Here is a 19,569-nt window from a genome sequence, read left to right as displayed (position 1 = left end):
GACTTCGGGGGTAGAATCAGCCATGGGTTGGATGTGGGAGGCAGGTAGAGGGGAAGGGGCTAATCTATGTTTTCAGTCCCGGATTTGGGACATGGAGGGAACACAGAGCTGATAGCAGACTTGGTGAGTCTATGAGGCTGGTGGGGTCCTCAGTGGGGTGCACGGTGCTTCAGAAGAGGGGCCTGGAGTGGACTCAGAGACGTGGGGACATCTCTCTCTTTCACATACAAAACCACATACACCGATGCTCAGAGTGACATAAAAACGTGAGATGAACTTACCCTTACATTCTTATTACAGATAACTGCTTCCCTGTGGACTCAGCTCCACCGGGATGCAGCCTGGGCTGTGGGGTCTGTGTCCTCAGCAGAGCAACCAGTAGGTGTTCAGTGCATGCTTTGTTGGATGGATGGACGATGGATGGATGATGGATGGGTGGGAGGAAAAGAGGGAGGGAGGGAGGCAGGCAGGAAGGGAGGCAAACAGACGGGTTGATGGGTAGAAGAGTGAATGGGGTGGTTGGTCCATGCCTGAGCCATGACAGGGGCTAAGGAGTTGGGCTGGGGTCTTGAACAGCCACTTGGAGGGAGATTCAGCAGGAGGGGGACACATCTGGGCATGGGTGGCAGGAGAGGAAGGAATCAGAGAAGACTCCTGGCCTCTGAGCCTGAGGAGGGTGGCGATTCAGTGCTAGTGAGGCCACGAGGTGTTTGGCTGACCCTGGGGGGTGATCACGTGGGGTGTGAAGATGCCTTGAGAAGCTCTAGGTCTGCATTGGCTTCAAATATGAGGCTGCGTTTGGGGCAGAGTCCAGGCTGCGGGGGAGAAACAGGGGTGTCAAGCAGAGGAGCAGGGCCAGGGCAGGGAGCAGGGCCTCACACGAAGGCAGAGGGAGGAGGTGGCCAAGAAGGAGAGGGAAGGACAAGGCCTGACCGTGCCTGGAGCTCAGTGAGCACCGTGTGGGCGGACGGGGAAGATGGGTGGACAGATGGAGTTTACACCAGGGACCTTGACCACGCCCCGGAGAGAGAAACACGTTTCAGACATGTATGGACACATACGCATACCACGTACACACAGTGAGGCTGACGTACAGTTAGAGAAAATGCCACAGATCCGGAAAGAGAGGGCTGAGGGGATGGGTGGCACATACGGACACTCACACAGCAGGGACGCCATACAGACTCAGAGAAAAATTCACAGAGGTCCCTCTGGAGAGAAGGAGGGAGCCCGTCTGATAGAGATGAAGACGGGGCAGAGAAAGGATTGGTTGCAGAATCCTCAGGGAGGCACAGTCAGAGGAGCGCACGGTGGCTGAACAGCTGGGACGACAGGGGAGACAGAGTGACTTAGAGACACAGGCGGCTGACATGTGAATGCTCAGACAGACAGACAAAAAGGACGGGCTAAGGACAAATGCTGAGAACCCTCTAGAGCTACGCTGTCCAACAGGGGAGCCAGGAGCCACAGGTGGTTCTTGAGCACTTGCCTCGTCCAAATCGAGATCTGATGCAAGTGTAAAATGCACGCAAGATTCCAAAGGCTTCGTACCTGAAAAGTGAAGCAACTCCTTCCTAAATATTTATATTGATTACATGTTGCAACACTGATGCTTCGTCTACTTTGGATTAAATAAAATAGATTATTAAAGGTAATTTCACCTATTTCTTTTTACGTGTTCTTTCCACTTTTTTAGTGTGGCTGTTACAAAATGTAGAATTATACACGCAGCTCCCACTGCATTGGACAGGACGGGGCTGGAACCTAGAAGAGGGGGACAGAAGAGGAGGCAGGGGCCCCGGAGGTTCGTATGGAATTTCCATCAACTACGCGATGATGAGTAGTTAGCTTGTTTTCACTCTTTTCACATTATCACCCTTGTTTGGAACGGTGTATGGAACGGTGATAAAGTGAAAAAAGTGAAAACAAGCTAACTACTCATCAAACGAGGGATCAACTAAGTAAACACTCATGTCAGAGTCCTCTGGCCACTACGCCTCGGCTCAAAGAATGGCAGACCTTCCCCGTGAGCTGCCAGGGAAAGTAATCCAAGCTGGGTCATCAAGTGAAAACCCATTACAGAACAACACACACTTACAGTAGTACCGTGCAGCATGTGGGATCTCAGTTCCCGACCAGGGATAGAACCCGGGCCCCCTGCCGTGGAAGCACGGAGTCATAACCATTGGACCGCCAGGGAAGTCCCTACAGTAGCATTTAGATTTAGGAGGATAAAAAGAACTAAAAACACTGCATTTCTATGAGTACCTAGGAAAGGGGGTGCAGAGGACTCATCCCCCCACGCTGATCCCCTCAGTTCCCTCCCGGAAGGAATCGGGGGTTGTCCAAAGAAAACTTAGTCTTGTCTGTAAAATGTTAGTATGTAAACAAAAACTGTTCCTGTGCTATTTCTGTAATGAAGTTATTTTTTTTTAGAAAAAGAGAGAGAAGGCAGAAGAAGGAGGGAGAAACTAACATAGAAAGATGGAGAGCAACATCTGTGTGTCCATCCGTTTATCCTTCTGCCCAAACATCCCAGAGCCTGTTGAAAGAATCACGCACCCTGCTCTCAAAAGCTTACAATCCAGTGGGGAAAAGACCTCCCCACACTGGTGTCTGGCCTCCCCTAGGGGGTGATCATATGGGCTGGTGGGTGTCCCCAGAGGAAAAAGGTCAGCAAGGCTCCTTCAGGGAGGACAGAGTGCTGGGTCCCAAGAGAAGCCCAGCTGTGTGTCAGACCAGAGGGAAAGGCATTCCTGGCCAAGATCCAACACAAGGAAAGGCCTGGAGGTGGGAAACAGACTTTCTAAGAACCTCAGGTGGTTCGGGGGGCTGGGCTACGGGAGGAGCGCCACCAAGAGACAGACGGCTGGGGGAGTAGGTGGCAGCCGCTGCAGAAAGACCTTGAAGTTGGACCAAGGGCCTGGGTGCAGTAGAAGGCCACCAGGTAACAGCCATGCTGGGGAGAAGCAAGCTGGCCAGGCATGGTTCTCAGTATTCACAACAGCCAAGACATGGAAACAACCTAAATGTCCATCAACAGATGAATGGATAAAGAAGATGTGGTACATGTATACCATGGAATACTACTCAGCCGTAAGAAAGAACGAAACAATGCCACTTGCAGCTTCATGGCTGCAACTAGAGATTATAATACTAAGTGAAGTAAATCAGACAAATACCATATGATATCACTTGTACGTGGAATCTAAAATATGACACAAATGAACCTATCTACGAAACAGAAACAGCCTCATGGACATAGAGAACAGACTCGTGGTTGCCAAGGGGGAGGGAGTTGGGGGAGGGATGGAATTGGAGTTGGGTATTAGCAGATGCAAACTATTATATATAGGATGGATAAACAACAAGGTCCTACTGTATAGCACAGGGAATTATATTCATTATCCTATGATAAACCATAATGGAAAAGAATATATATATATATAACTGAATCACTAAACTGTACACCAGAAACTAACACAACATTGTAAATCAACTATACTTCAGTAATAAAAAAGTTTTCTAGGAAGGGTGCTCAGGCAGCTATGTGGGCATGGCAGGAGGAAGCCAGAGCTTGTGCTCAGGGATCAGCCTGGTGGCCTGACTGGGGGCAGAGGCCGGGCAAAGTGGGAGAGCTCAGAGTTAGTCACTAAGGAGGCAGAGGGGCTGAGCTGCAGTGGGATGGACGGTGTGAGAGGAGGGGTAGCCTGGGGTTCCGTACTGAGCTGGAGAGTGTTCCCCCAAATCCACATCCTTCCCAGAACCTCAGAATATGACCTTATCACCCAGAGGGCAGGTGGCCATGTGAAGACAGAGGCAGAGATTGGAGTTTGGTAGCTGCAACCACCAGAAACTAGGAGAGAGACATGGAACAGATTCTCCCTCTGAGCCCCCAGGAAAAAAACCAACCGTGCCCACACCTTGATCTTGGACTTCTAATCTCCAGAACGGGAAGAGGATAAATTTTTATTGTTTGAAGTCACCCAGTTTGTGGTACTCTGTTATAGCAGCCCTAGGAGACTAACATAGGTTCTGACCTGGGCAGGTGGGCAGTGGGGAGGGAGCAGGAGGGCGCGGATTGGGGAAGAAGAAAGGATGAGGCCTGTGGTGATCACACCAAGTGTGAGAAGGTGCCCGTGGATGTCCATGGCATCCTTCAATGTGCCATTGGGGCTCAGCAGAGCATCTGGGTCCAAGAAAGAAGGAGCGCTGGGAGGTCAGCGTGTGGACAGGTAGTGCCACCTAGGGGGCAGGAATCTCCTCCAGGGGATCAGGCAACTCAGGAATCTGAGAAAGAAAGGACCAAGCCCTGGAGAGCAACACCTATGAGGGGTGGATGGAGGCAGAAGCGGAAGCAAAGGAAACTTAGGAGGGACTGCCCAAATATGGTCAACACGTTGTCAGTACGGGTGCCAAGACAATTAATCGGGGAAAGAAGAGGCTCTTCAACAAATGGTGCTGGAACAACTTGACATCCACGGGCAATAGAAGGAACTTGGACCCCTATCTCATACCGTATACAAAAATTCACTCAAAATGGATCATAGACCAGAGGTCATGAGAGAGCTAAAACTACAAAACTTTCAGAAGGAAACATAGGCATAAATCTTCGTGACCTTGGACCACAATGATTTCTTAGACACCAAAAGCACAAGCAATGAAAGAAAACATAGATAAACTGGACGTCATCAAAATTAAAAACTTTTGTGCTTTAAAAGACACCACCAAAAAGTGAAAAAACAACCAACAGAATGGAATAATATTTTTGCAAATTATATATCTCATAAAGGCCTTGCATCTAGAATATATAAAAAACTATTACAACTCAATAATAAAAAGACAAATCGCTCAATTTAAGAAATGAGCAGAGGGTTTGAATAGACATTTCTCCAGAGAAGGTATACAAATGGCCAATAAGGACATGAAAAGATGCTCAACATCGTTAGTCATCAGGAAAATGCAAATCAAAACCACAATGAGATATCGCTTCACACCTGCTAGAAGAGCTATAATCAGAAGGATATATAATAAGCAAGTGTTGGTGAGGCTGAGGAGAAAAGACAGGTATCAGTGAGGGTGTTGGAACCCTCAGCACTAGAAGGAGTGTTGTTTTGGAAAACAATCTGGTCGTTTCTCAAAAGATCAAACATACAGTTATCATCTGGCCCAGCAGTTCAATTCCTGGTCTATACCCAGGAGAAATGAAGTACATGCCTACACAAAAACGTGTACATGGATGTTCATAGCAGCATTACGCATCATCGCCAAGAAGTGGAAGCAACTGAAATGTCTTTCAACTGATGATGGATAAATAAAATGTGGTCTGTCCATGCAATGGAATAGCATTTGGCAAGAAAAGGAATGGAATACTGGTACATGCTACAACACGGATGAACTTTGAAAACACTAAGTGGAGTGAAAGAAGCCGGTCACAAAGTACCACATATTGTATGATTCCATTTCTATGAAATGTTCAGAATAGGCAGATTCATAGACAGAAAGCAGAGTAATGGTTGCCTAGGGCCGGAGGGGATGGGGAAGGAAGGGAGGTGATGGCTGAGCGGGGGGGGGGGGGGGGGTCTTTTTTGGGGTAATGAAAATGTCCTAAATTTGATCATGGTAATGGATACACAATTCTGTGAACGTACAAAAAGCCATTGAACTGTAGACCTGCAATGGGTATGTGAATTATATCTCAATAAAATTGTTTAAAAAACAAAAAGACGGGGTGCTTGAAAGGTGGGAGGAAAATCATGAGTAGAGGGTGGCCCATGAGGAGAGTAGGAGGCAAGAAAGGAGGGGGCATCTTGAAGTGAGGTGAGGGGCCCCCAGTGGGCTGGGAGATGAATAGGGAAGCAAGGCTGTGGGATCTGGGAAACAAGAGGCCAGTGGGGCCCTCCTCCCTCACTGGGGTGGGCTCAGGACTGACTGGGTGCGCCGGGCGCAGTGGGAAGGCTGAGGGGTGGATGCATGCGATATCCCATTCCTCCCCAGCTCTTCTGGGACTAGGGGAAGAGGAGGACAGGTGCTGGCTGGGAGCAAAGGGTCCGGGGAGAAAATTCTGTTTCTCTGGGAGAGAGGTGACTGTCCATCTGTATGCTGGATGTTGCCTTGAGGAAGGAGAGAAGAAGAAGGACTCTGGGAGAGACAGCTGAGGGAGGAATCAGGAGGAACTGGTAGGAAGATTGGAGGTGGGAGGTCAAGGTGTAGGGAGGGGGAGGTCTCTGGAGTTCTTACCCCAGAGATGGGGCCACGGGGAACCTCAATGAGGGATGGGAAGGTGAGGAGCCTGACCCTGCACTGGTTTGCGCTGCTGGGACTGAGGAAGGCGCCGTGGACGTGTGGGTCTAGTGCTTCCTCAGCAGGGGCTGGAGTAGATGCAGAAATGAGACAGCCGTCTACAGGAGGGAAGCCCTGGGGATGGATGACGTGGCCCCGGAGAGAGAGGAGGGAAGAGGGCACAACCCTGGGGAGGACTGATGCCAGTGTAATGGGAAGATGGGGAAGGATCCAGCGAAGAAGGGACCAAGAGAGGAAAGAGCTAGGCAGATTCCCCATTTTCTCTCCTTTTCTCTCTCCCCATGTGCACGTGTAGGCACGGGCACGCACACACACACACACAGCATGCAGCTCAGAGTGACAGAAAGATTTGGGACTGCTCTATTGCTGTCTTCTCATGGCATGTTAGCTTACCTGTCTCCCCTGGGGCTCTGAAGTCCTCAGCAAAGAGCCCAGTGGATGCTCCATTAGGTTAGAAGGATGGAATGGTGGATGGATGGACGGATGGATGGATATGGTCCAAGCATAAAATTCTTATAACTGAGCTGAGGCAGGGGCTCAAGGGATAGAGAGGGAGTCTTAACCTGTGATTTGGAGGGAGAAGCAGGAAGGGAGGAACAGGTGGGCCATGGAGATCAGAATAGGAACAGTCAGAGATGACTTGGGGCACCTGGTTGTGGAGCCCTAGGTGGTGGTGATGCCCAGTGTTAATGAGAATGGAGACAGAAAGACATCGAGTGGGTGTAGAAACAGAGCAGTGGGGTTGAGGAGCTGGGTAAGGGCTTCCTCAAGTTCAAGTCTGTGGCTGGAGGGAAAGAGAAAGAGGTCTGAGCTGCGGAGGCACAGTGGGGACATCAGCACAGAGGACAGGGGACAAGCATGTCCAGGAATGCATGTGTAGTGAGCAGAAGACCTGGGAGGTGTGAGAGCAGGAGGAGGAGGAGTTGGGGAAGGACAGGACAGACAGGACAGACAGACACTGAATTAATTAAGCTGTTTACGAATATGTAGGGGAGCCGGCAGATAAACAGGCAGGGAGAGCAAGAGAGAGGGTAGGAGCCAGCTCTAATCACGTCTCAGCCGAAAAGATGAGACACACACGTGCTCACACATGGAGAGACAGAGCAAAGAAAGGACGTGGGTCCTGGCACCTGCTGCTGTGTGTTTGTGGATGATGGGTGGATGGATGGATGGAGAAATTCAGGGAGTAAGAATAAAATCAGATAATGGGACCCGAAAGAGAAAGGTTCATGTGTGACCACTCTGCTGGTCACCTTCCTGATAACAGATTTCCTGTGAGGAAAGGGGATGGTAACCAGGATCAAGGGAATCAAAGAGAATTTCAAGGCTTTAGAACAAAACTCCACAAGCCCCCAGAAAAGAAAGAGAGCTGCGGGGGAAGGGCAGCCAGCCCAACACGCACACACATATACGCAGCAGGAGTGACGCACAGCCTCAGAGCAAAATTCAATAATTCTCCTCTGAGAGGGAAAGAACAGAGATGAGCAAGACACAGTGAGATACAGGAAGAGAAGGGGGATTAGACGTCAATAAGAGAGTTGAAAAGAAGCGGGGGCGGCAAGCCACGCAGGCAGATAGATGGGGGGCAGGCAGACACTGAGGCACAGGCTCATGTGTGCCCACACGCACCTCACGAGACACCCCACCCTGCTCAGGGCACAGGGAGAGGCTCCGGGTGAAATGCTGGATGGATGAATGGACGGATGGATGTCTGGAGGGGGCTGGATGGATGAGCGGAGAGGGATGGGCAGATGAATGGAGGGGATGGATGGATCGATGGATGGATGGATCGATGACTGAAGCAACCCAGAGACTGGAAACAAAACCTGACAAAGGGCCCAGACAGAGAAAGTTCTAGATGTCTATTACTGGCTCCTCCAGTTCCCACCTCCACGTTTCTCCTCGGCTCCAGGAGGCTGACTGCACTGACTACCATCAGTGGGCTCCCTGCCCTCTGGCTTCCAGTTGGATTTGGCCCGTGGGATGCCCTAGCAGGAGACGGGTGGGGGAGGAGAGAGATTCCGTGGGTCACCTCCGGCTGGCTGGTCCCTTGACTGAAGGTCACTGCTCCTCTCGGGGCAGCCCTCCGCCACAACTATTGCCTCCAAGTTCTGGTCATTACACCCACCCCTCATCCCCTACGTAGCAGAGGTGGTCACAGCCTTACTGCTATCATCCCCAGGTTTCTGCAAAATCCCTCAGGGTTCTTCTATTACCGCACTTGACAGCACAGTGCCTTTGTAAATAAACTCCTCAAATGTTCCTAAATTCGAATGTTCCATCTCTTTCCTGTTGGGATCCTGACTGACACAAACCACCGTGAGAAGAACAGACAACACATACTTGTGCCTACATGAGCACACACACACACACACGGGGACACAGTAACGACCACATCCAGAAAGAACAGGGACATTGGAGAAGCTGAGCGAGTGAGGAAAGCAAGGAGAGACAGAGTGACTCAGAGACCCGGAAGGCAGCACAAGAATGCACAGGCAGAGTAGGGAAGTGGGGACACAAATGTCAATGGCAATATTGTTTTAACGGCAAAGAAGTAGAAATCATCTAAATGTCCATTACCAGAAGAAAGGCTAAATAAATCATGATGTGTCTGCTCTCTGGAATACCATTCAGCTGATAAAAAGGCTGGTGTACACCCTTACGTATTGAGAGGAAAAGAGATCCCCAAAAATTGTTCAGTCAAAAATCTCTCTGGGGGGCTTCCCTGGTGGCTCAGTGGTTGAGAGTCCGCCTGCCGATGCAGGGGACACGGGTTCGCGCCCCAGTCCGGGAAGATCCCACATGCCGCATGGCCATGAGCCATGGCCGCTGAGCCTGCGCGTCCGGAGACTGTGCTCCGCAACGGGAGAGGCAACAACAGTGAGAGGCCTGGTACTGAAAAAAAAAAAAAAAAATCTCACTGGGAATTCCCTGGCGGTCCAGTGGTCAGGACTCAGCGCTTCTACTGCTGTGGGCCCGGGTTGGATCCCTGGTTGGGGAACTAAGGTCCCACAAGCCACACGGTGCGGCCAAAAAAAAAAATCTTGCTGAGCAATAGTCACAGGTCAATAGAATTTTTATGGAGAAAAACACCTTAAACCAAAACCTACCAAAAACATTTTCTATTTCCATAGGAATAAAGCGTACATGTACGTATGTGTGTATATATGTATGTGTAAGGGTCTATGAATGTGTGTGTGTATAGGTATCTAGTATGGAATGATTCCTGCTAAAGTAATGACTGTGGTTTCCCCAGAGGAAGTGGATGGAAAACAGGATGGGAGGAAGGTCAAAGGGACCCCTTAGCCTTTTTTTTTTTTTTTGGAATTTTATTTTACTTATTTTTTTATACAGCAGATTCTTATTAGTTATCTGTTTTATACATATTAGTGTGTATATGTCAATCCCAATCTCCCAATTCATCCCACCACCACCACCACCCGCCACTTTCCCCGCTTGGTGAGGGACCCCTTAGTCTTATCTGTGATACTTTCTTTTTCATACAAAGATGATGTGTTCGTGTGTCACTTAGGTAATTAAATACTGATTTTAACAGGAGAGGAGGCAATAGGGGAGAAAGAGAACAAGAAAGTTGAAATAAGAGACTCTAGACAGACACAGCTTCCATCCATTTATCCACCCATCCTCCCCTCCAGCCACGGCTATTGGTCAGCGCCTCCTCTGTGCTGAGACACGAAGACCCTGTCCCAAGACATACAAACCCACACGTGTCTGGGCGCTCCGGACACCCCTGGGGGTGCTTCCCTCCGGGAAGGGTCAATCAGCATTTCTTGGGAGGACGCGGGCCTTCTTCTGGATAGACAGTGGGAGGGGGAGGGAGAGGCCCATGATGGCCATGCCAAGGAGAGGCATCCCCTCCGGCCAATGGATGTGGAGGTCCCGGCTCCGCAGGAAGAGGCTGGACCACAGACACAGTCAGACGTGGCCAAAGTGCGAATAGTCCCCAGGCCCTGGGAGGGATGGAACTGACCTGGAGGAAGCAGGCAGGGCAGGTGAGGGAGGTAGGGAAAGGTTGTGGAGAGCAGAGATGCCGCAGCCCCGGGAGGAAGAGAAGCCTCCAAAGGAAACAGAGGAGAGACAGCTCAAGAGGTGGGAGGAAAGCCAGGACCCTCAGCGTCCCCGGAGCTAAGGGAGGAGCAGGGCTCCAAACGGCAGAACCTGTCTCCAGAGGCAGGGTCCCTATGGACCAGGGGGGAGGGGGAGACTAGAGACCTGATTCTGTTTGAAAGTCAGTGGAGACCTCAGTCGAGCACCACGATGGGCTCAGTTCAGCTGCAGGTGGTTGCAGGGGGGTTGGGGAGGAGGGGGAGAAAGTCTGAGCCTAATGTTTTCTCCCAAGCTCTTCTGTGGACTGAAGGAGAGAGCAGACAGGAGGTACTGGGAACAAAAGGTCATGGAGGGAGGTGAGCGCTTTTGTCTCGGAAAAACCCAGGAGAGGGGAAACATGGCGTTGCCAAGGCAACCACACTGACCAAGGGTGATGGAGAGGAGTGAAGGGGAAGATGGGGATGGGGGTTCAGAGGAAGAATCAGCCAGACTCAAAGGCGAAAGGCAGGATAGGAGCAGGGGGCCTCGATTTCTGTTCCCGGAGGTGGGGAAACAGGGACGAGGAAAGTCAAGGATTTCCTCCCAGACTTGGTGAGTTTGCAATGCTAGGGACACCTAAGTGGGGATGGAAAGATGTTTAGATACATGGGCCTGGGTAAACACAGGCAAGAATGAGGGGGGTGTCAGTAACCCCCAGTGTGGATGGCATGGCCCAGGGAGCATTGGTGAGTGGAGATGAGCAGAAAGGAAAACACAGCCTGACAGACACTGATGCTGGAAGGGTGAGGAGGGAGACCGTCCGGAGAAGTGGACATACAGGAAGACCCCACGCACAGCATGAGTGTGAGGCTCAGAGACCACAACCTAGGGAGCCTTTATGCCTCTCCTCGTCTTCTCATGACGTAATGAGTCGTCTATCTTCCCCTGGACTCTGAGTTTCCTCAGGACACAGCTTGGGACTTTGGGCTCTTGACCTCAGCAGAGCACGTGGTAGGTGTTCCACGGCATTTGTTGAATGTCTCCTGGATGGGTGGGTGGGTGGGTGGGTGGGTGGACGGGTGGGTGGACAGGTGGATGGGTGGACAGGTGGATGGGTGGACAGGTGGGTGTATAGGTGGATGGGTGGGCAAGTGGACAGATGGGTGAGTGGATGGGTAAGTGGGTGGATGAATGTCGTCCAGGTACAAGTTTCTGGGTCCTTGCTGAGGCAGGGCTGAAAACTCAGGCAGAGGTCTTGAGCAGTCTCTTCGAGGGTCACTTGACAGGAAGCAGGGCCGTGTGGGCCGTGAGTGGTAGGGGAGAGAGACAGAAGTGACTCAGGGCTGCAAGCAGCAGAATGCTATTCAGGCTGTTAAGAACATAAGACGGTGCCCACCAGCGGTGTGGAGAGGCGGAGGGGGGGGGGTGACGTGATGCTCTGGATTTAAACACCTGAGGGGGGTCCTAGCCAGTGTTGGCGCAGAGAGAGTCACATCTCCAGGAGCACGGTGGGGGACACACACATGGAGGGCATGGGCAAGAGGGTCCATGGAATATGTACGGAGTAGAGAGAGTGGGCACGGGAGGGGACCCAAGGCGTCCCCAGGTGTGAGAGTGGACGAGGGCAGTAGTTAGGGAAGAACATGCAGAGACGCAGGACAGACACATAGATCCTGGCCCAGAGCTCTCCAAGGACCCCATAAATGAGGGGGTGGGTGAATGGATGGATGGATGGATGGAAGGACGATGGACAGACAGGGAGACAGATGAAGCAGGATAGAAAAGGTGGGAATCAACTTTGACCATGAACACACCTGTACGTACACACACACACACACACACACACACACACACACACAGAGTGAGATACAGAGAAAGAAAAACTCCACAAGCCTCAGAAACGAGAGAGGGAAAGCTGTGGGGGAAGCAGCAGCTACACACACACAAACACACAGAGCAGAAATGACGCACAAACAGAGCAAAATTCAATCAGGCTCCCCTGGAGAGCTGAAGGAGATGAAGTTAGAGGCAGCAAGCGAGGGAGCAGGACGTCAAAGTTTCAAAATTCGAAGAAGGGGAGCAGGACCCCAAGGGAGGCCACGGGGTGGAGATGTGGAGCGTCCACAGTTCAGCATAGACGCCACCCGGCCCGGGCCCGGGCTCCGAGGAGACGCTCACGTGCGTTTGCAAGGGGATAGATGTAACCAAAGGGCCAAGAACTAAGCCCGAGGAGTGCCCCAGAGACAGATAGACCCTGGGGCGCCCCAGACAACTCCCCGCAGCTCCACGCTCCACCCTCTGCCGCCTCCCAGCTCTCAACCCTCAAGAGGTTGGGCTGTGCAGACCCCCAGCCCGAGCCCCCCATGTTCCCGCCGAGCTTGGCCAGTGGGATGGTGAGAGGGAGGGAGGGATGGGGAAGGTCAGTATGTTCGGTCCCCTGGACCTCAGGCTGCTGTGTCCTCCTCCTCTCGAGGCGACCCCCTCTACACGATTCTGGAAACTTCTCCCAGTGGTGGTAACAATTCACGGCCACCATCCATGGCTTCTGGTGGCCCCTAACCCCCACCTCGGTACCTACGTCCACAGACCCTCCTCAAAGTCCCTGCATTGTGGAGAGTCCTGCTGGGGCCTGACTGAGGCTAGGATGGGAACAGGGGTCAACGGAGACCTCAGTCTTATATAGAAAGCCTTAATATTTTTTTTAACAAATATAATCGGTTCTTATATCTCCTGTGGAATTTAAAAATTATTTTGCAAAAGGAGAGATGAAGCCAGAGGGGAGAAAGAACAAGAGTGCAAGAGAAGAGACTCACAGACACTTGTCCAGCCTCCCTCCAGGGCAGACCCCAAGAGAAGGCCCGCCCAGAGGGAGAAAGATGACCACCCGCGTGCTGCTTCGTGCTGCCCGGGGAGCGCTTGCTGGGTCCCACAGGGCCCCAAGGGAGGGGTCAGCGACCCTGGACCCAAGGCCTTTTTCTCTGCCCGAGGTGTGGGTCTGGAGAAGGAGAGGGGCCAGTGGCACCCAGCCCAAAGGGAGCCTCCCTCATGCCAACACTTGGGGTGCAGGCTGGGCAGAGCCTGAGCCTGAGCCAGGTGGGGCTCAGCATGGCTGGGGAGAGGTGGGAGCCAGGACAGAGCTCTGGGGAGCCCTGAGACCCCACGGAGACTGGCAGGGTCGGGGGGGAACCCTCCAAAGGAAACAGAGGAGGCACGGCCTGAGAGCTGGGGGGAAACCAGACATCCTCCGTGTGCGCAGTGCTGGCCCCCAGCATCAGGGGCCCCTGGGGGGCAGAGGGAGTGAGGAGAGAAATGGGCCGGCTGGTCATCACTGAGCAGGTGGAGGAGGCCTTGCTGGAGAGCTATGGGGGCCGAGGCAGGGGGCCTCACTGCAGAGGATGGGAGAGAAATGAAAAGTGCCTAATGTTCCCCCACCCCAGCTCATCTGTGGACGGAAGGTGAGGGAAGACAGGAGGGAGACGGGAACATCTCTCCTCAGGTGCAAGGGAGGCGAGCAAACCCACCAACCGAGAGGACCCGGGAGGAGGGAGAGAGGACAGCTGTTGCCAGGGCGACGACACTGGCCGTGAGGATGGGGAAAAGCAAGGAGGAGGTGGGAGAAAGCCTTTGGGGGAAAGAATCGTGAAGAACTGGGGGCTGATTAATGCTGGGGGCAGGAAGAGGGGAAGGGTGGTCAGATTTCTGGCTCTGGAAATGGGGGATGGCCCTGGTCGGGGGATGAAGAATTTGGTCCTGGTTTGGGGAGTCTGTGATGCTGGTGGGACCATCAAGTGCAGCCAAGGAGGGCTCTGGAGCTTACGCCGAACAGAGGGCCTGGGTTGGGGGTAAGGGGGGGACATGAGGTGGGGCAGCATCTTGTGGAGTGGGCCCTTGAAACCCCAGGAGTGAACCACAAGGAAGTCTAGGAGGGAGAGAAGGAGGAAGGTGCAGCTTCGCGGAGCATCATTGCTGGGCCAACACCAGGAAGAGGGAGAAGCGTCTGGAAAAGTGACCAAGACAGACGGACAGACACACATACTGACGTTCAGAGTGACATAGAGCTGTGAGAAGCCCCCGTCATCCATCCTGTAGTGCAGTGATAACTGGTCTCTGAGCTCCTGCAGGATGTGGGCCTGGGTCCTCAGCAGAGACCCAGTGGGTGCTTGGGGCAAGTTTATTGGATGGATGGATGGACGGATGGTCCAGGCATCAAAGAGCTGATGACCGAGCTCTGAGAGGCTGAAGGGATTGGGGTGGGGAAGGAAGTGCCAAGCAGCCCCTCAGAGGGAGTCTTGACAGGAAGAAGGGAGAGCTGGGGGCGGACGGCAGGAGTGAGCGGAGTCAGAGATGACTGCCTCCCGGCTGCGAAGCCCCAGGTGGCGGTGATGCTCAGCACTAATGAGAGCTGGGAGAGAAACACATTTGGAGACCTGAGAGATGATGCCCTGGGTTTGCGTTGGAGACCTGAGAGATGATGCACTGGGTTTGCGTGCGAGCCCAGAGTCTGTGGCAGGAGTGGGAGAGAATGAGTAGGGTCGGGGCTGAAGGAGGATGCTGGGGGGTCAGTGCCAAGAAGTACTCTGTGAACTCATCCAGGAAGTAGGTGAAAAGTAGGAGAGGGGGGCTTCCCTGGTGGCGCAGTGGTTGAGAGTCCACCTGCCGATGCAGGGGACGCGGGTTCGTGCCCCGGTCCGGGAAGATCCCACATGCCGCGGAGTGGCTGGGCCCGTGAGCCATGGCCGCTGAGCCTGCGCGTCCGGAGCCTGTGCTCCGCAACAGGAGAGGCCACAACAGTGAGAGGCCCGCGTACCGCAGAAAAAAAAAGTAGGAGAGGGAAAGATCCAGGACAAAGAACTAGGGGCCCCGTGATGTGAGGATGTATGAAGCAGGAGGACTCGGGGAGGAATGATGGTCAGGACAGACAGACAGACCCTAGTAAGGGGATCAGCAACAGTGTTGTGGATAGACAGAAAGGCATAGGGACATAGAGTCATGAAGGATGACAGAGAGGGTGGGACCCGATCGCGACCCTGCCTCACAGAGAGAAGCATTATCTAAACACGTGTACACTTGTGCGTGTTGCACACCCACAGTAAGACACGGAGAAAGTAAAAAGCTACAAGCTTGAGAAAAACAGAGACAGAGCTGAGGGGGCGAGCTGTGCACACACACGCACGCATGAACACACACACACTCGCAGCAGGAATGACGCACAAACACAGAGCAAAATGAATAACACTTTCTCAGGAAAGTAGGAGAGAACACGGCTGAGCCAGAGAGATCAAGACAGAGGCAAGAGGAGCAAGACGAGGTGTAGATTAAAAAGCTAGAAAAGAAAAACAGGAAGGGAGGTGGGGCCTTCAGGGGACCCACAGGCAGGCAGGTAGAGACATAGGCACATGCACAGGCACACACCCCCTAACACACACACACACACACACACACACACACACACACACACACACACTGTAAGCTCTTCTCCTGGAACAGGCTCCATATGTCTTTGTTGGTAGGTGAGAGGATGGAGTAGCCCGGGAGTGAGAATAAAACCTGAGAAAGTCCCCAGAGAGAGGAAAGCTCCTCAGATTCCCCGAATTTGATTGTGACATCGATTTCCTGATGGGACCTTTACTGATCCACATACAGGGTGGGGAACAGGCAACACAGAAACACACACACACACACACACACACACTCGATGACTAGGGCCAAGTCCAAAAAGAACTGGGAAAGATGAGGGACAAACTAAGAGAGAATGAGGCAGGGAAGGAGATACACAGAGCTCTCAGGGAGCCAGGAGACGGATGAAAGCACAGACAAGGTTTGGAGTACCCCCAGGACCCGAAGAAAAGGGAGCCAGAAGGAGACAGCATGTGTTTGGTACAGCCTTATCTGTAACGAAGAGAAAGTGAAAACAACCAAAATGTCCATCCTTGGCGGGGAAGAGCTAAATAAACGCCAGTTCAGCCCTTCTCTGGAATCCCGTGAGCAGAGGAAAAGAATTGACTGCAATATATGTTCCAATAAGGAAAAGGAGCCCTCAGAGAACTGTTGAGTGCAAAAGCTCACGCGAGAATAATATACATGGTATGAGGGGATTTCTTTTAAAAACAAGAACAACAACAGTATTTTGAATACTGTTTACCAAACCACATTCTGCATTTTCCAGGGGAATATATACGCTTCCATTTCCAATTGCTCATTGATTTTTGTAGATTGACTTTGTATCTTGTGGCCTTGCTAAACTCACTTAATAGTTCTAGTCTTTTTTGTAGATTCTTTAGAAGTTCCTATGTAGACAATAGCGTCATCTGCTAAGAGAGAAGGTTTTGTTTCTTCCTTTCCCATCTGTATGTTCTTTTGCTTCTTTTTCTTGCTGTATTGCACTGGCTAGGACCTCCAATGTGACGTTGAATAAGAGTGATGGAAGTGGATACCCTTGCCTTGTTTCGATCTTAGGGGGAAAGCAGTCTTTCACCACTGGGTGTTATTTAGGTGTGTGTGTGTGTGTGTGAGAGAGAGAGAGATGAATTTTTTTGCACTAATTTAATAATGCTAGTTTCTTCTTGGGAAAGGAATTGAGGAACAGGATGTAGGCTGAGGGGGACAGGGGAAGGGACTTTAGTCTCATATGTAATGATTTAATATTTTAAGATAATATATTTGTATATCACAGGTGAGACCAAAAAGTAATCTTTATTAAAAAAGAGTTTAGGGGCTTCCCTGGTGGCGCAGTGGTTGAGAGTCCGCCTGCCAATGCGGGGGACATGGGTTCGTGCCCTGGTCCGGGAGGATCCCACATGCCGCGGAGCGGCTGGGCCTGTGAGCCATGGCCGCTGAGCCTGCGCGTCCGGAGCCTGGGCTCCGCGGCGGGAGGGGCCGCAGCGGTGAGAGGCCAGCGTACCGCAAAAAAAAAAAAAAAAAAAAAAAGAGTTTAGGGTGGCAGAGAGGGGAGAAGGAAACTGACAAAGAACAAGGAGAAAGAGGAAACCCACAGGTACAAATTCCATCTGTCTGTCCTTCCTTCCTCCTGCCCCAGACCCAAATATCCCCTAGCCCCTCCTCTGTGCTGACATTGGAGAAGAAATCAGACACAAGGTTCAGTCTCGTGGGCAGAAAGGCACCCAAACAAAGGCATGCCTGGTTGTTCCTGGGATATGATGGGGATATAGAGGCTGTCAGGGGCTTCATCAAAGAGGATATGGTGCCTTATTCTTGAAAGGTGGGTTTGGAAGGGGAAGGGAAAGAGGCCATTGCAGCCTTGCTGACAGAGAGGAGGGGACATCCACAGGGACCTCTCCATTGGGCAGATGGATTTTCTTTTCACAATGGGATAGAGACCGCTGATCTGGCGAACAGGAAGTCGGTAGGGGGATTTGCCGAGCATCATGGCGGGCCCAGAGGAAATGGAGGTGGCTCTGCTAAAGCCAAGGCTTCTGCAGATGGATGGAGAGAGTGGACAGGAGTGAGATAGGGCAAGATGGAGTGCTTCTTTCCAAGTTAGAGGAAAGTGAGCACGTTCCCCTGCTGAGAGGAGCCTGGAGAGAAGGGAGAGCATGGCCATTGCCAGGGCAACCATATTGGCCATGAGGATGGGCAGGAACAAGGGGGAAGACTCGAGAGAGATGTTGGAGGAAGAATCGGCAAAAAATTGGAACTGAATTGGAAATGGAGGGCAAAGGAGAAGAGAAGGTGATGTCTGGGTTTCTGGTCTTGGAGATGGGAGGTAGGAACCTCCCATCTGGGAGGAGGGTGGGGATGATGGGGAGTTTGATCCTATCTTGGTAAGTCTGTGATGTTGCTGGGGCATCCAAATGGTGCTGAGGAAGGGACAGGGGATGTGCACGAGGGAGTTTCTGCACAGAGAAGGATCTCTGAAACCCTGGGCATAGACAGCTCGTGGAAGCACAGGAGAGAAGCAGGAGGACGCAGCCTTGGGAAACACCGATTCTGGAGGATTGGAAGGAAATAGAAGGTCTGAAAAAGTGGCCAAGGCAAATAAGACAGATTTCGCCCCCCAAAACACGCACAATGTAGTGACCAAAGTGACAGAAGATCTTGGGAAGCTCCATCACACGTCTTGTAGAGCAGTGATGACTGGTCTGTCCTTCCCCTGGACTCTGATGAGGTCCTGCACGACGTGGGCCAGAGCTTTGGGGCCTGTGTCCTCAGCAGAGATCCAGTGGGTGCTTTGGATGGATGGATGGATGGATGCAGTGGTCCAGGCTTCAGTTTTCTGGGCCAGCTGAGGGAGGGGCTGATAAGACAGTGGGGGCTGGGTGCTGAGCAGCTTTTGGAGGAAGATTCTACAGGAAAGAGAACAGATGGGCTGTGGGTGGCAGGAGAGTGAGGACTCAGAGATGACTCGGGGCTCCTGGCTGCGGACCCAGGCAGGCAATGACACTCTGCGCTAATGAGAACAGGGAGAGAAACCCATCAGAGGTGCGGAAATGATGCTGTGAGCTTGTCATATGCTGGGTTTGAGGTACCAGAGTCAGCTGCGAATTGGCTTTGAGTTTTCAGCTCGTGAGCGAAATGGGAGTCTGGCCTGCAGGCTGCAGGAGGAACACGCACAGAGGAGGGGTAGCGTCCAGTACACACACTGGGGGCCCGGGCTGTGAAGGCAAGTGGAGGGACAGGAGAGGGGGAGGCAGGGTGGTGGACAGCAGACAGCCGTGAGCTCACACCACACACCCTCACAGCCCGGACCAACCCAAGTCCTGGCAGGAAGCAGGTGTTTAATAAACTTCTTGTGGATGAATTAACAAATAGTTGGACAAAGCGTGAATGACAGTGACCCAGAGACTGGGAACTACCTCAGCCCAAGCCCTAGAGGGAATGACGTGAGAGACTGACAGATGTTCACACACACACACACACACACACACACAAACACACACACACACACACACCACGAATGGCTCACAGACTCAGAGCAAAAATTCAACAAAGCTCTTCTGTAGAGAGAAATGGAATGTGGCTTTGGAGTGAAATAAAAAGAGAGGCAGTGAGGGAGGGGGAAGAGGCCCTCAGACAGCAGGACACAGATATAGGCACACTGTACACGCACACACACTCAGTCTCACTGACTGGCACAGAATCTGGCACTCGTTAGATGATGGCTGGCTGGCTGGCTGGATGGATGGATGGATGGATGGGATCAATAGGTGGATGGATAGGTAAATGGATGGATGGATGGATGGATGGACAGATGGATGGTTG

The sequence above is a fragment of the Grampus griseus genome (assembly GCF_964374135.1).
Source record: "Grampus griseus genome assembly, chromosome: 14".
Lineage (NCBI taxonomy): Eukaryota > Metazoa > Chordata > Mammalia > Artiodactyla > Delphinidae > Grampus > Grampus griseus.
This window is presented reverse-complemented; position numbering follows the sequence as displayed.